Here is an 18,605-nt window from a genome sequence, read left to right as displayed (position 1 = left end):
CAACAGAAATGATAGTCATGCCACATCTTTTGTGTTATGCAGAGTCATAAATGAAGTTTACAGAAGTGGAAAGTGTTGTGTTCACATAGTAGCTTTCATAGTTATTTCCATTTATTCAGAAGATTCCTTAGTAATAAAAATCCATAGGAGAAAACATGGCAGTAGAGCTATAAAATACTTGCTTCTTCTGATCTGTCTTCTGAGGCTTTAGAAAGCAAAACTTGTCAAGATCCTTGACTGAGTTAAAGCAATTCTGAGATCTTCATGGACAACATAATTCTCCTGTTCCAAATGCAGGAGATAATGCCAAGTGCGAGAAGATAGCTGCATGTTCCTGTGCATGTGTCAAGTCCAGTTGTCGAAGAATCATTCCTTTGGGTCTTAAACTATTTATCATTAATAGATTTCTACTAAAATGTGGAGAGTAACTTCTTAGGGCGTTGTTGACTAACCTTTTTTGCTGAGTATTGGCTGAATCTGTATTTCTATGACAAAAAGATAGGAGAGACTCAGATGCAAATGGAAAAAAAAAAAGGCAAGAAAGTAGGGAAAAGTGAGGGGAGGAAGTGTGCTGAATCTAAGAAAAGGCCCAAGAACAGTTATCTCAATAGTTATGCCTTAGGGTTTGTGCCACATTTCTGGGTATTTTATTTTATTTTATTTTTCCAGGCCTGGGGCTTGGACTCAGGGCCTGGGAACTGTACTTGAGCTTCTTTGGCTCAAGGCTAGAGCTCTATCACTTGAGCCACAGCACTACTTCTGGCCCTTTCTGTGTATGTGGTACTGAGGAATCAAATCCAGGGCTTCATGCATGCTAGGCAAGCACTCTACCACTAAGCCACATTCCCTGCCCCTGTTTCTGGGATTTTTAATGAATAAAAATATCTATCTGCCAATTAAGCTGTTACAGTGCAATTATCTAGTTTCTTTTCAGAACAATATCCTTTAAAGGCACAATAGACACATTATATTTGAATAGAAATCTACATTATAATTAGGAAAAAACATGTTACTAGAAAGTCAAGCTTCTATAGGAACCCCCTCCCCCCCATTGTATTTGGCTGTTGTACTTGTCAACTTTCAGTAAATAATTTAAAATGTTGACAAAGAAAACTCCCATGATTATGGAAATTACATGGACTAGCAAACGTCAATTTGCTCTCTAAATGTGTCTCTAAGTTCAAGAGGTCTGAACCCAGGAATACCCATTTTATTACATATTTCTGGTTATAGTTTCTAGAAAAACAGCATGTGTTTTAATGTGAAAGTAAAATATAACTTGTTCCCAGGCAGAGTACTAATATTAGTGTTTTCTCAGGGCGCACTAATTTCACACAGAGTGATGACTACATGCAATGCAGTTTGTACAGTGGGAGGGTTTTCCATTGCTACCATCACCTAAGCCATCTCTGACAGGTAGATTGTACAACTGCTGTCCTTTTTTTTTAAATTTAAATTTTATTGTAAAGGTGAGGTACAGAGAGGGTACAGTTACATAAGTAAGGTAATGAGTACATTTCCTTTTGAACAGTGTTACCCTCTCCCTCATTTTCTCCCACTTTCCCCCCTCCTGACCACACTGCCCCCAAGCTGGAAAGTTCATTTCCAACACAGTGTCTAGTGAGTATCACTGTTGAATTGGTTTATTCTTTGTCCTATTGTTTCTGTGATTCTCCTTCCCTTCCCCAAATCAGATAAATTTATATATAAGACAGAAGGTACTGAAATAAAAAACAGTGACATCAAGGAATAAACAAAAATATGAAAAAAGAAAGAAAAAATAACTGCAAACAGTACAATTTTAAAAAACCCTCTTATTTCCATTTCTTGGAATTCATTTTGATAAGTATATGCTCCTATGAACAAAGCTATTAAGCCTTTGTGATCCTCTCCTAAGAATATCCTCCTTTGTTCTCCATGTGCAATGCTTTAAACAACATTGAGATTCTATCTCACCACTAGAATGGCCATTATCAAGAAAACTAATAATAACAGATGCTGGTGGATATGTGGCTAAAAGGGAACTTGCTACACTGTTGGTGGGAATGTAAACTTGTTCAACCACTCTGGAAAGCAGTATGGAGGTTGCTCAAGAGACTAAACAGAGCTTCCCTATGACCCAGCAATCCCATTCCTGGGCATTTACCCAAAGGGCTACAAATAAGGCTACATTAAAGCCACCAGCACAACCATGTTCATAACAGCATTATTTACCACAGCTAACATATATAATCAAACCAGATGCCCCACAGTAGATGAATGGATCAAGAAAATGTTATATATATATATATATATATATATATATATATATATATATATATTGGAATTCTACGCTTCCATCAGAATGATGCCCATTCCTAAGGAAATGGGAAGACTTGGAAAAAATTATATTGAGCCACACCCAAAGAAATAGATTGCATGGTTTCTCTCATTTGTAATCACTAGAATATGTCTATAAATTGCAAGTTATCCAATGGAGAGTAAAAAAATCATATTTGGACGTGATTAATTAAACTGCTGTCCATTTATTACTTGCATCCTACACTGAACCATTTTGGTCATTCTTAGGGTAATTGGTCCATTTGAACCTTTGCTGCATCCAGCATGGCAGAGTGGTCAGGTTCCTAGAAGGGGATAGCATGGTAAGAAAAAGAAAGACACAAAGACAATTTCAACAGCCAAAGCCAGGAAACCAAGGGGCAGTCCATCTTGCAGGACGAAGGCCCCCAGTTCATCTCCCAGACAGGTTTAATTATCAACGATGGCACAGTATGAAAGGAAGTGATTTTGTATATAACTAGTGAAGTGTAGTGAATTTCTCTATTAATCACAATGTATACATCATACTAGTAGAAAAATAACCTCAAGCTGAACATAATCTTCTTAAGCTAACATTCTTGAGTAGCCTAGCTATTTTCTTATTTTTGATCTTGAATATGGGTCAGGGGTAAGAGCCAGGGACACAGTTTTCCTACATGTGTCACTGCACCTCGCCTAAGTGAGCCTTGTCAGGTAAGCATTCTTGGCATTGTGCCTTTGCACTCAGCCAAGTGTGCATTCAGCCTTGCTTGGGGGAATAGTGGTCCCCACCAAACCTTGGTTATTGCTAATAATTCAGGGTTGCTAGATAACATTGAAAACACCGGTTAGGCACCTGACACCTAACTCCATGAGTTCCACCTGTCAGGTTCACCTGTCAGGTCCCAAATAAAGAGGCACAATAAAAGGGTAGTAAAGGGTTTACTACAATGAAGGGAAGATGACAATTGAGCACATCTTTACCCATCTTACCTCTTTAGACCTGAGCCTTAAGTTTTATAGACAAAGAACTAGGGGTCAGGGACAGAGAGGGACTTAGTAGTCTTGGTCACACCCTGATTGGCCATTATCTCAGGTTTTTTTGGGGGGAGGGGATGAAGGGAAGGAGAAACTCCTGCCTTCATCGTTGGAAGGGAGCAGGAAAAGTCAGTCGCAGATGCCTGCGTGGTCTGTCCTGAGCTTTGGCTGTTCACTTCCTTTGTAGCACTTTCCCCTATTGCCATGAGACAGTAAGAGGCGAGGCCTCTCTACAGAACAGTTTGCCTTGTATCACTGAGACTTATTGGTGCAGCCTGTGCTTCTTAGAGCCAAAAGTGATTGCAAAGTAACTGCAGGAGAGAATGTGAAGATTAAAGGACCCAAGTGCAAAGTGGGGACTGGGTGTGTTTAGCTTTCATACTGCTTTTATTTCAAGGGCCCAAGTGTCAATATTTCTTGGCAAAAAGCAGTTGAAGTACCTCTTTAAAAAAAGCCACGCAGTAATCCTCCATCTCAGCAAACACAAAGACCCCAGACGAGAGCCCACAAGCCTCTTCATTTCTGCTTCCCATGTGGGAAACTGGAATTCTTTTCCTCAAACTTTATCTTTTTTCTCTCTACTTCTTCCTTTTATATCAAAATAGATCCTTGCTTGAACTTCTTTTCCTGATACAACTTGAAATGATTTTCCCTGTGGATCTTAAGTGACTATGCTTTGTACGGAAACTGAGAAAGTGAAATCTGCTGACCCTCGTCTTCTGCTGCTGTTCATGTGACAATGGGCTTTGCCTAAGGGAGAGGCAGTGGAACAGTAGCGTGGAGATCTGGGCCACATGCTGATGTACTTGGTTTACAGTGTCTGTTTCTGCCTGTGCTAGATCCAAGATTTACCATTTCTATTTGATGTTTTGACTCTATGGGCCTGGAAATATCAGACATCGTTGAGTGTCCCAGGAGCTGGCTGTCTATCTAGGGGTTATATGTAAAAGGTTAATAATTTCAGCTACAGGTTGTGTGGCATTTCTCAAGACTTCTAACAGATTTTGTTTTGTGATTCTTCTGTTACAGTTTACTGAGTTCTATGTCTATCTTTCCCATGACCTAGACCTCATATCCCAGCCTGCCATTTGTCAAAGAGAAGTCTTATACTTCAGTGCTTGAGTTTATGTAAAATTTCTAGGGTTTCATTCTTTTGCAAATGGGACTCTTTTTGTTGTTTCATTTTTTTGCAGTCTGGGATTTGAATGCAAGGTCTTGAACTTGCTAGGTAGGTGCTTTACCACTTGAGCCGCACCCTCAGCTCTTTTGGCATTATTTTTAAATAAAGTCCCAAATGTTTGTGTGTGGCTGGGCTTGGGCCACCATACTCATATCTATAGCCGCTCTTACCTCCAATTAACCACCAGAAAACCAGAAGTCATGCTGTGGCTCAAGTGGTAGAGCACTTGCCTTGAGCTGAAGAGCTCAGGGACAGTGTCCAGGCCCCGAGTTCAAGCCCCACGGCTGACCAAAAAAAAATTCGATCCTCTTGATCTCTACTTCACTGGTAGCTGGTGTTAGAGGCTTGGATTACTACCATGTCTGGTCCCACGGTACTCTGATACTACCAGACTAGATCTGTGCTGGTTGAGAGTTTAACTTTTTTCAGAGTTAGATACTTGAAAGTTTCAAATCGGAGATCTGTTCTATATCTCTTTCTTCTCTATGCAGAGATAAATGGGTCATTGTGAGCTACCAGGAAACACTTTGGCCTTCATATTTAACTATCAACTGTGAGCTCATGGCTTTCAGCTCCAACTTTTTGGGGGTTTTTGGCTGTGTTTATGTTAAATTATTTGGGTAGTTGTACAAAGGGTTCCCATTTGGCATGTCAGCTTATGAGTGAAATGCATCGTGATTGGTGCCACCCCTTTCATGATTCTTCCCTTCCCTTCCCTCTCGACTCACATTTCCTGGCTTCATTTTCACATATGTACCTTGGATGTGATGACCGCACCCCACCTTCTGTCTCTGTTTTTACATCTACCTCACTCCTTTTGGCTCCCACCCCTGTAAATCTCAGTACCAGCTTCCTGGTATTTTTTTGGTTAGACTGTGAGTTAGTTTGTCTAAAGAGTTGCACTATTTTAATTTTCATCTGCATATGCCACTCTTGGGTTAATGTTTGCGTACACTTGCATATGCTACATATGTGTTTACTTGCATATTTATAAATTAGATCTAGCTTTCAAATATGAGAAAAACATGCACATTTTGTCTCTGAGCCTGACTTGTTTCACTTAACATATTTTTCCAAGTCCGTCCATTTATTTGCAAATTATTTAATATCACTCTTTCTAATGCATGAGTAAAATTTCTTTGTGTATCCATACCACATTTTCTTGATCCATTTGTCCACTCAGGGGCACCTGGGCTGTTTTATACTTTGGCTATGGTCAATAGTGCTGCAATGAGCATGTGCGAACAGCTTTACTGTATCCTGATGTGTAATCTTTTGAATAAATGTCCAGTAGTGGTATTGCTGGATCATAGGCTAGTTCTATGTTGAGTCTTGTGAGGATCTCCAAACTGCTTCCAGAGTGGTTGTTTACATTCTCACAATGTATTATGGTTCTTGCCTGCCCCCGCCCCCAATTTGCCCGCACGTTGTTAGTATTCCTGATGATGGCCATTCTGACTGGACATTCCCTTCATGTCTCTATTGGCCATTTTCACTTCTTCTGAGACATCTCTTTTTTTTTAACCACCAGTTGTTCTTCATAAGACCCCCCCCCCTTCAATTTTACTGTCCTTACAGGTACATTTTGGCTCTTATTTCAAAGCGTATAAACATAAACTTACTTTCACTTGCATACATCTTAGTTAACTGTGGTGAGTGAGAATCATAGCAGCTGCGTTATCACTATCCTAGGGTGTACAGTGCCATGTTTGATAGCGAAACCAGAGGTCCTTATTGCTGACGAATGTAGAGAATCTGTTCTAAATATTTAAATGCCTTTGTTTTTGGATCACTCCCTCTATCAATTGTCCCAGCCCAATTATGTTCTGTAAAAAGCATACTCTGATTTATAGTTTGCTAAACTCTCCTTGTACCCATGTTTTGGCCTCTCTCATTTGTGAATACCTGTGTCCTGACTTCAACTTTATGTGCTCTGTGGTGAATACCTTCACCACAGGGAACTCCTAGATTACTATGCAGAAATTCCAGGAAAATCTTGAATTCAATGCATTATAATAAAAACAATTTTTTTTTTTTTTTGCTGGTCATGGAGCTTGAACTCTGGGCCAGGGTGCTGACTCTCAGCTCTTCAGCTCAAGGCGAGCGCTCTACCACTTGAGCCACAGCACCACTTCTGGGTTTGATTGGGTTTGTCTGCTTATGTGGTGCTAAGGATTTGAACCCAGGGCCTCATGCATGTGAGGCAAGCACTCTACCACTGAGCCACCTTCCTAGCCCCCAAATTAGTTAATTAAAGAACAAATTCTGTTATCCCAAAGTGCTACAAGACTACATTCCTAAACACAGATTGCCAAAAATATTTACCTGAACATGACTGCCAAATATATGGTAATTAGAAGCACAGATATAGGCTTTCATCATAAATACTTCATAGAAACTCTCTTATCATTATACCCACTGGGCCTTATTACATAATTGTATAGGCAATGTGGTTGAGTCTTGGGTTCTATTTATGGTTTAGAGAGCTATGTTTTAAGTAATTTAAAACAAAGAATGAACAATTGAACAAAAAAAATTATGTCCTTGCCCAGCCTTATTAATCCTTTTACTGATTAATCTCATCTTTAAGAACTCACCCCTTAGAGCATGATTAAAATGTTTTATAATGTTAGAAATCAAAACTATAGGCTTAAATTAAATTAAAAATGGTTAATCAAGAGTTGAAAATGCATTACATTGATACTTTCTGTAGGACTGAGACTCACAAATCTACAGGTAATCCAGAATGATATAGAAAATACAGAAACAGTTAACCAGAACCGAATGTATCACCCAAATCTGATGCCAATACTCATTTGATAGAGGCACACTTTGCCTTCTATAGTTCTAGTACCTTTCTTTATACTCATTTCTTTTTCTAAGGGTTAGTACACACTTTCAGTAGATTTATTATTATACAAAAACACAACTGAGGGCAAAATGTGATCATAACCATCCTACATTAGCTTCATGTTTTCCTTTTCTTTCTTTTCTTTTTATTTATTGTCATACTCTAGTCCAATAGCCTGGTCCATTCCAGATTCTCATTTTCTTTTTATTTATTAAATTTTTATTTGGGGTGGTCCGGTTACGGGGCCTGAACTCTGGGCCTGGGCGCTGTCCCTCAGCTCTTCAGCTCAAGGCTAGCGCTCTACCACTTGAGCCACAGCGCCACTTTCGGCTTTTTTCTTTTTGCTTATGTGGTGCTGAGGAATCGAACCCAGGGCCTCAGGCATGCAAGGCAAGCGCTCTGCCACCTTCCCAGCCCCCAGATTCTCATTTTCTTACTGGTGTCACTCCTCATAGATATTCCAAACTGGAAATAAGGAAAAAAATGTGGTAGAGCCTAGAGAGAGGACATGAGAAATAAGGATATCCCCTACTAAGTTTATTGTTTCTTTCACTCTGAATAGAGACACACACCCAATAGGCCTAGAAGGTGTTCCATAAAATTGACAACTTTTTCCATGTGCAGTCTTACTTACTGAGTAGCAACCAGCATCTTGTTCCAACGGACAAATGTGGAGTCCTTTTTGATCCCTTCATTTGTGTGTCCAGCAGATCCCTAAGCAGTCCAGTCAGTTCTCCCCAACTCAAACGTGCCCACCTCTCACCATACTCATCTACCAGAGCACTTTTTCTCTAGAAGGGTTCCACAACTTCCATAGGGTGTCCTAGTTTTCACTTAAGTCTTCCCAAGCTGTTCTTCATATACCAGGCAATTAGTCAGCTAAAGCACAAGCAGCCTTACCTGAACCCTTCAGTATGTTTTGCTGCATCTAGAATAACATCTATAATGTTGTGTGTGTATGTGATTCTAATTTGTCTCTGCCTGGGTAACCACCATATCTTGCTCCAATGTTCCTTTAAATCACCCTATTTCAGCTCTGATGGGATTTCTGTCAGATATTCTAATGGATTATACTTTCTCAAATAAGCCTGCACCCTAAACAATACTGGGAAAACACAATGTCAAAACCTAAAATATATCTCCACTTTTCCTTGCTTTTCCTTTTTTGTAGTGAGATATGAATTAAAGGGTCCTAAAGCACTTTCCTACTGGACTATATAAATTATTGTGTAAAATGTAAGTCTTAATGGAAGGAATTTTCCATCCCTTAGTTCCCATCAATTTGAAGATATATTGCTTTTCCACACTTGAAGAGCAGAGCTACTAAGAGAAAGTTCTGGATTCTGACCTTAAAAAAAAAAAACCCAAACACCTCTTTTAAGTATTTGTATCGACAAAGTGTTGCATAGATGAGGTGTTGCATAGCACCTCCTTTCTTGAGTATCAACTCCATTATACAACTACTTAAAGGTAAAAATGAAACAAAAAAAGAAAAATATAAGAATGTTTACCCTTATCAAATCAAGTGTTTGTTTTTTCCCCTTGTCTTTGTTTTTGTGCCAGACCTGGGTCTGGCGCTGTCCCTGGACTCTTGCATTCAAGGTTAGCACTCTACTGCTTGTGCCACAGCTTCTCTCTACTTTTTGGTGGGTATTTGGAGATAGAGGCTCATGGCCTTTCCTGCCCAGCTGGCTTCAAACCACCACCCTTAAGTCTCAGCCTCTTGAGTAGCTCAGCTTGTAGGTATTAGCCACTCAGGCTTGAAACAAAAGGTTTAAGGGGAAAAAAATCACTTTGTCTCTCTTTGCTATGCAACTATTTTTCCTTTTGTGTCTCTTCTCAGTCACCTTGAGGCTTCAGGAAAAACAAACATGATGGGTATTACTTTCTGTTGAAAAAGCCAAAACCAGAAGAAAACAGCAGAGCTTTCTTATTATGAGGAGACACTGTCCAATGATCATGGGATAAGGATTTTCATATTTTTTTTGCCTGTACTTTGGCTTGAACTCAGGGGATCATTGAACCATAGCTCCTCCCCAACCTTTTGCTGGTGAATTGGAAATGGAGTCTTATGGATTTGTTTCTCCCTGGACTGGCTTCAAGTATGAGCTACTGGTATCCAGCTAACTTAGCCCATCACTTGACCATGATGACCTACTTACACATGCCAATGTGTCTGTTGTTTTGCAGCCATCTTGGGATCTGGGAAGGACCAGAGTACCTGCAGGGCACCACCTACTCTTATTGTGACCAGCCCTCCTAGGAGCAATCCTGAGACAGTGAGCTATTGGACCAGCTGTGACTCTGTCCCCGCCCCCCACCTCATGAATACATCTGTGCCTGGGACTGAGTAACAAACAGAATAACATCTACTAAAGCATGTTCCACATCATAATCACATGGGATCGTTATTCAGTGCAATGGTTTCTTGATCAAAGAAAGCATGCGACTATGCATGGTCTATTGCCTTTTCTATCCAATAGGTGCTTGAGCACATCTTACGTTTTGAGAAGGTTTGTAGTTTAAAAAAATCTGTTAATCTGACTCAAACAAGTTTTTTTCCTGTAACATCTATCCACATATCATAGGAAAAAGTTCCACAGAATATGCTTAGGACAATTGTGTAGTAGACTGTTAAAGGCCCTTGTTTATTGACTGACCGAAATATTATGAGAACAGAAATTAATTTTAAAGGAACCTATGATAAATCCTAAGGACTTTTCCTTATCATTGTACAAAGGTAAGTAAATAGTTTACACACAATGTTTTTATTCTGACTGTTCATTTCCTCCTGTGGCAGCTGTGCTCTCTGGCTCTTTTGAAACACCACAGTTACTATTAGTAAATTGCACATACATAATTGAAGTATTCTTTGTTCTTGGCAAAGATGACAGCCCTGTTCCTATAGAAATTGTTTGAAATTGTTTAAAAATACCATCTAGTGACCAAATGCTTTTTTCCTCACTTATTACAATAATGCTAGGAAAGGAAAGCATGGGCAAAAAGGCCGCTGCTACAAGTTGTGGAACATTTACTACCATACCAACTACTGTAGCAATACCAAGAAGCAAAAGGATTTTTTATTTTTCTAGTTTTATTTTTTGATTAAAAAATTCATTTTCTTTCACTTAGATCTGGCAATCAAGTGAAAAGTTGCTTTAGTTTTAATGTATTCTTGTTGAACTTAATGATATGTCTACTTAACTGTAACTATGTTGTTGCGTGTATCTTGGGCCATGCTATGGTTTTTTCCAGCAGTCTTGAATCCTCTGGGTAAAAGGTTTTTTAAATGTGAGACTGAAACACAGCATCGGAGTAATCATCATTTCTTTCTATGCGACAAAGTCGATAACAATTAAAGTTTGCCCTCTAGTTACTTTTTCTTCTATGCTTCCTGCATTTCATTATTCTCAACTCTCCCTTTGTTGCAGATTTTATTGGAATAACTATCACATTATCTTTATATTGGCTTTCCATCTCTTTCCCTGGCTCCCAAAATACATTCTTCTTGAAGTTCCTTCTGTGGGCTGTGTGAAGGACAGTCGTCCTTATTACATGCAGGTGAACAGAGTTTTGTGTTTGAGCTCCCCTCATGCCTATCTACCTTGTTAGTTCTCAGCTGCTGCACCTGTGCCTGGTGGCTGTCACTCAAACATCATATTGGGAGAGGATTATGCTTCTCCATGTGTTTTCTATTCATGAGGCTGTCAGTCTCTGTGCCTTTTTCCACTTAGGAAAAACCTGCTAATATTAAGTTGGCTTTAGGTGAGTAGCAGACAGCATGGCTTATTGATTTAAATAAAAGTCAATTGGAAATATTCAGTTATGGGAAGAACAGTGGAGGTTTTCTAAGATGAGGCAAATGACTTTAGCTTGAAGTTATTTTCCCTATAATGAAACACTTTTAGTTCCTAAGCAGAAAATCACATTATCTATTGAGGCAAAACTCATCACGGGGGATTCTATATTGGCATGTTTAGTAGATGGGTAGAATTTTAACCAGAGAGTAGTTACCAGTGGAAGGTTGAGGAGGTAAAAATCTCAGATTCATGCTATCTCCAACAAAGAATTGATTGAATACACACGCACACACACACACACACACACACACACACACACACACACACACACACACACACACACACGCAAAGTGGCAAAGCTAAAAGTTTAGTCACAAAGGAGATAGTCACCCTTAAAAATTGATGGACCAGAGCTAGGTGACTCAAGAACAAAATGGTAGTTTTCTAGGGCTCAGGGAAGAGTGAATAGTAATGATAATAGTTCATAGTAATGATAGTAATGGTAATAATGATAATAGCTAATCTTAGGGAAAGGAGGGATCACGATCTGACAGCGTTTTGGAAGGGATCTGTACACAGAAAAGGCTGCCATCCCATAGTTTTAAGTCTATGTATGAAATGCAACACATGTGCATGAAGCCTTATGTAGGAGTTGGTTGAGGCTAAAGACCTATGAAGAGTTCATTTGGTTAGAACCGGTCTGGAGTCTTTCTACACTGTGGAGTAGTTCTGTCATCAGAATGGTCATTAAGACTCTCCAGGAGGTGTGGCAATGGGAGGTACTAGGGAGGAGACAGAACACATCAGCGTTCTTTCCTTCTGGCTAACCTGCCTCAGTATGCACATGAAGAGTACAACTTTCATATTTCTAGAGACATCTGGTGTGGAGCCAACTTATTACCCTCACAGAATGGAAAGCTGCTGAGAATTCACAATGCACAGAAGTAGTCACTGCCGGCTGGGACCTGCGGAGGCAGCAGGGTGGTGAGTGGCCCTCCAACCTGGACTACATACTGAGACTCCGTCTCAGATAATAATAATAATAATAATCAACACATCGGGAGAGAGAAAAGGGAATCGCTAGCTAGATGGAGATAAAAAGCAGGTGACCTATAACCTGTGCCCCTCAGGGCAGTTCTTGTTTCCATCCCTGGCTCCTGCTCAAATGCTCCTTTTCCCCCAGGATGCCATAGGTGTCCACTTCACCAATGACAAGAGCCACCGTGGTGCATCTGCCAACCACTGAGCCATCAGTGCGAAGCTGAGGGGAGGGGCTAGGGAGGAGCACCATGCTGTGCAGTCGCCCTCCCAGAGGACTCGCTGTACCCCCTGTGGTCCCACTCCTGATGGACAGCTTTGCGACTGTCCTTCACAGCTTTCATTTCATTTTTCTCATAAACATACTCTGTTTACCTTGAACACTTTCCTGCCTCTTAATTCTATAATGGGTAGAGAAAAATGAATCTGTTCTCCAGCATGGCATTAGCAGTTTACAATTACGCTATTTCAGGGCATGTACAGATTATAAAATTGCCATTTGGGCACAATTTGTTGTCAATACTCAGTATTATTCAGTTATATCAAAGAGTTACATAAACATGTGTTCCAACGGCTCCCGAGTTCCTTTGTTGAGGCACAGTAATCTTGAAAGCAGGTAATAACAGTCTAAATTATGAACTAGACACAGAGTGCATAATCAGGATATTGACACTTCCATCACCTCAAACTCTGTGTTCTTGAATTATTTTCTGTTGATCCCTGATCCTCATAAACACTAATCAGCCCTTCCAATTTTTCAGGACAATCAACCTATGAAATGTCACTGTTAGCAATAACATATCATTTAATAAGGAACTTCACTGAGGAGAAGGTAGGTAATGAAGTGTATATAACACAACCCAAGCAAACTCTGAAAAAACATACTACTCTTCTCTACAGGATTTACTTCTTTTCCTTCTCTATGTATATGTTGTTTTGGCTTATTCCTATTGGTTTTTTCTTTAAGGTTTTTCCCTCCAATACTTTTCCATCGTTTTTCTTCCTTTATAAATCTCTGTTCCATGCTATATCATAGATCTACTTTTATTTTCTTCACAGTACTCAGCCAAACTGATGTTTCTACCACCTGTGGTAACTGTACTGCTTACAAATGGTACAAGAAATAGAAACTCATATGTTATTTTCAATTAAAATTGTTCTTAACTAACCATTGTATTATAGCACAGGGTATATACGCTGATCCTTGGGAATTAGTTTCTCACGAATTTCACGAATCCCAAATACAAATTCATTCCTTTCTGCCTGGAAGAACTGGTGGTTAAAAGTGCAGATAATTATAACTATGTGTTCCTACAGAGCAATAACTTGGAAAATAATAGTACCAATGAACATTATAAAATCAGTTGATAGTTGGCATTAATTTATCCTATTGTTTGTTTTCACATTCTATTTCTTAATCTGGTTTGTATGTCTGTTTGAATATTTAAAATACAAGCAGAGAAAGAAGGACTCAAGGTTGCACTTACAATTCCTATTATTACTCTGAATGAACTGAAATAGCTCAAATCAAACAGGCTTGTATCAGTGTATTTTTTTTTCTTTTCTTTTTTTTTTTTAATTGTATTTTATTTTATTTGAGAACATACTGTACAGGGGGGCTACAATTACATGGGCAGGATAATGCATACATTTCTTACCAAGCATTGCAGCCTCCTCCTTTGTTTACCCTTCACTTCCCTTCCCCGCCTCCCCCCTCTCCCCACCCAATTTTACCCCCCTCCCCCCACCCAATTTTACCCCCCTCCCCCCCCCCACACCGACATTGTAAAGCTGGTTTTGACATGACATTTTGTACTTCTCATTGTTGCAACAGGTCCACCTGAATCCTTAAACGACTTGTTTGTCCCCATCTCCTCCACATGTTATACTGACATCAAATATAGTGAAAGCGGGGGTTACACTGTGGGGGAGGGACATACAAAGCAACAAAGAAATAATCTTATAAATGCGTTAGAAACACATGCATGAAAGAAACGAAAACATTAAAATACATATTTAAGGGTTCATTTTCCTAACATCACATTATCTGACCTTTTCCGCTTGACTCATACCTATACTAGATATTGCAAATAAGGGAAACCATGGGACCTATGCTTCTTTGGGCCTGGCTTACTTCACTTAATATAATTTTTTCCAAACCTTTCCATTTCCTAACAAATGGGGAAATGTCATTCTTTCTGATGGAGGCATAGAATTCCATTGTGTATATATACCACATTTTCTTGATCCATTCATCTACTGAGGGGCATCTGGGTTGGTTCCATATCTTAGCTATGGTAAATAATGCTGCAATAAACATAGTTGTGCTGGTAGCTTTAGTGTGGTCTTGTTTGTAAACATTTGGGTAAATGCCCAAAAGTGGGATTGCTGGATCATAGGGGAGATCTATGTGAAGTCTTCTGAGGAACCTCCATACTGCTTTCCAAAGTGGTTGAACAAGTTTACATTCCCACCAACAATGAAGTAAGGTTCCTTTCTGTCCACATCCCCTCCAGCATCTGTTGTTGTTAGAGTTCTTGATTTTTGCTATTCTAACTGGAGTGAGGTGATATCTCAATGTTGTTTTGATTTGCATTTCTTTTATGGCTAGGGATGTTGAACATTTCTTCATGTGTCTATTGGCCATCCTTCTTTCTTCTTCAGAGAAGTTTCTCTTTAAGTCTTTCGCCCACTTATTTATTGGGCAGTTGTTTCTTTGAGGATTTGTTGTTGGGTGGTTTAATTTTTTGAGTTCCAAGTATATTTTAGATATGAGACCCTTGTCCGTTGTATGGCTAGTAAAGATCTTCTCCCAATCGGTGGGCTTTCTATTGATCTTGCCAGCTATGTCATTTGCCCTGCAGAAGCTCTGCAATCTTATGCAATCCCATTTGTCCAACCTTTCTTTGATTTGTTGTGCTTCCGGGTCTCTATTCAGAAAATTTCGACCTGAGCCAAGGAGACCTAGGGTTTCTCCTATTCCATCCTGTAATGTTTTCAGAGTGTCTGCTTCGAGTTCAAGGTCTTTGATCCATTTGGAGTTGATTCTGGTGCAGGGTGATATATAAGGATCTAGCTTTAGTTTTCTACATGTAGTTAACCAATTTTGCCAGCACCATTTACTGAAGAGGCTGTCTTTCTTCCATTCTATTGTTTTAGCTTCCTTATCGAAGATTAGATGGCTGTAGGTCTGTAGGTTCATTTCTGGGTTTTCAATTCTATTCCATTGGTCCTGAGGTCTGTTCTTATGCCAATACCAAGCTGTTTTGATTACTATGGCTTTATAGTAGAGTTTGAAATTTGTTATTGATATTCCTCCAGCAGTGTTCTTTCCGTTGAGGAGCGTTTTTGCTATTCGGGGTCTTTTATTGTTCCATATGAATTTTTGGATTGCCTCCTCTATTTCCTTGAAGAATGAGGGTGGAATTTTGATAGGTATCGCGTTGAATTTGTAGATAGCCTTGGGAAGTATTGCCATTTTCACGATGTTAATCTTGCCAATCCAGGAGCATGGGAGGTTTTGCCATTTTTTAAGTTCTGTGTTGATTTCCTTTTTCAAGATTTTAAAGTTTTCATCATAGAGGTCCTTCACTTCTTTGGTTAAGTTAATTCCTAGGTATTTTATTTTTTGTGGGGCTATTACAAATGGAGTTGCTTTCCTAATTTCAGCCACACTTTTCTCATTGTTGGCATATAGAAAAGCCATTGATTTTTGGGGGTTAATTTTATAACCTGCTACTTTGCCAAAGTTTTGAATCAGCTTGAGTAATTTGGGAGTGGAGTCTATGGGATTCTTTAAATACAAGATCATGTCATCTGCAAAGAGAGAGAGTTTTATTTCTTCTTTCCCTATTTGGATCCCCTTTATCTGCATCTTGTCTTATTGCTGTAGCTAGGCATTCTAATACTAGATTGAAGAGAAGTGGAGAGAGTGGGCATCCTTGTCTTGTTCCTGAGTTAAGAGGAAATGGCTTTAGTTTTTCACCATTGAGTATAATGCTGGCTGTAGGTTTGTCATATACAGCCTTTATTGTATTGAGGAATGTTCCATGGATTCCTAATTTTTCCAGAACCTTCATCATAAAGGGGTGTTGGATCTTGTCAAATGCTTTTTCTGCATCTATTGAGATAACCATGTGGTTCTTATTCTTGCTCCTGTTGATGTGATGAATAATATTAATTGATTTGCGTATATTGAACCAGCTTTGCATCCCTGAAATGAATCCTGTTTGATCATGGTGTATGATTTTTTTGGATGAATTGTTGAAGTCGATTGGCCAAAATTTTGTTGAGAAGTTTTGCATCAATGTTCATCAAAGAAATGGGTCTATAGTTCTCTTTCTTTGATGAGTCCCTGCCTGGTTTTGGGATGAGGGTTATGATGGCTTCATAGAATGTGTTCGGTAGTGAGCTTTCTCTTTCAATTTCATTGAAGAGTTGGAGGAGTATTGGTGTGAGCTCTGCTTTGAAGGCCTTGTAAAATTCCGCTGTAAAACCATCTGGTCCTGGACTTTTCTTAGCTGGGAGGTCTCTTATTGCTGTTTCTATTTCAATGCTTGATATGGGCCTGTTAAGCTGGTTTAACTCATCTTGGTTTAGTTTTGGCATGTCAATATTTGCTAGGAAAAGGTCCATTTCTGTCAAGTTCTCAAACTTATTAGCATAAAGTTTTGAGAAGTATTCCCTTATAATGTTCTGAATCTTGGTTGTTTCCGTGGTGATGTTTCCATTCTCATCTCTGAGTTTATTAATTTGGGTGTGTTCTCTCCTTTTTATCAGTGTATTTTTGTAAGGATATAACTAAGAACTTAATGAAACCCATTTTGAAAATTAGATTTACACTTTGGTACTTGATCTGATTGGATTGTGAAGCAATCCAAATGGATATTCTGTTAGTTTTCCATCATGGATACAAAGAGCTTCAGAAATTCAAGTTGAGGGAGGAGAGATTTATTTTGGCTCATGGTTTTGGAGTTGTCAGCCCATGGTCTCTTAGATTGTATTGTTTCTGAGCTTGTGGTAAGGCAGGGGCTGTGTAATAGAAATAGAAGAGGCTGCTTACCTCAATGTGGTCAAGAAGCAGAAGGAGAGAGAGAGAGAGAGAGAGAGAGAGAGAGAGAGACAGACAGACAGACAGACAGACAGACAGACAGAGACAGAGACAGAGACAGAGACAGAGATAGAGACAGACAGACAGACAGACAGACAGGCAGGCAGGCAGGCAGGCAGGCAGGCAAGCAGACAGAGAGACAGAGAGGCACCAAAAAGAACATAGAACCCTCCAAGTACATACTACCATAATACCTAATGGTCTACTTCCTTCAAGTAGGCCTAACCCACCAAAGTTTCTACTACTTCTTTATTAATTCACGAATGATTTTGTAAAATTCATGATTCAGTTTTATCTGAAGACCCCTCCTCTGAACACAGATGCTTTGGAGACTAAACCTTCAACACGTTAAGCCTATTACATGTATATATTTGCCCTGACATAGCACAACTGAGTAAACCAAACCCTGCTCAGCCTAGGTGTTTAAATGTGGTAGTTGTTAGGTCTGCCCAGGAGAACAGCCCCTCCCTGCTTCCTCTTCACAGATGAAGTTAAATTTTTAAGGATATAATTATTAGATAAAGTTTTATAATATTATTCCTATTTGGAAATAGGATCATACTTCACAGTTGGAATCAGAGGAAAAAACGACTTCTTCAGAAGGCTTAGGAGTAATGACAGCTGCTATTAAAGTCACTGATATTTCATCATCTACTTTTGGTGCTTACTGTGAATTACAGTCATTTTACTCCCTTATGTTTCAATAATAGTCTTTTTCATTTTGACTGTCTTTTATTCACAAAAATCTTAAAATTATTGATCTACCAAATTATGTTTGATAGTACATATAAAGTTGTGGTTCTGAATAATGATCAGCAAATTTGTATGAATAGTAATTAGCAATTAGTATCATGGTCAGAAAAGACACGTGATATTATTTCAACTTTTAAAATTTTATTGAGATTTGTTTTGCAATCTATCATATTGTCCATCCTAGAGAACATTCTATATTCTGAGGAGAAGAGTGTCTATCCTGTAGCTGTAGGATGGAATGTTCTAACTCAGTTGAAAAATACTTAACATACTTGAAATATTATATATATATAAACATACATGCACACATATCCAACTAACATATAAATCAACATTCCAGTCCAGATGCCCTACTATAGATGAATGGATGAAAAATGTGGTGTTTATACAAAATGGAATTTTACACAGCCATTAGAAAGAATATTATGCCATTTACAGAGAAATGGATGGAACAAGAACAAATCATATTAAGTAAGATAAGCCAAGCTCAGAGAGACCAATGGTGCATGCCTTTTTCCCCATTCATATTCAGAAGCT

This window comes from Dipodomys merriami, unplaced genomic scaffold, assembly GCF_024711535.1.
Source record: "Dipodomys merriami isolate MVZ:Mamm:240054 unplaced genomic scaffold, mDipMer1.0.p SCAF_81, whole genome shotgun sequence".
Lineage (NCBI taxonomy): Eukaryota > Metazoa > Chordata > Mammalia > Rodentia > Heteromyidae > Dipodomys > Dipodomys merriami.
The sequence above is the reverse complement of the archived record's forward strand: the minus strand, read 5'-3'. Positions refer to the sequence as shown.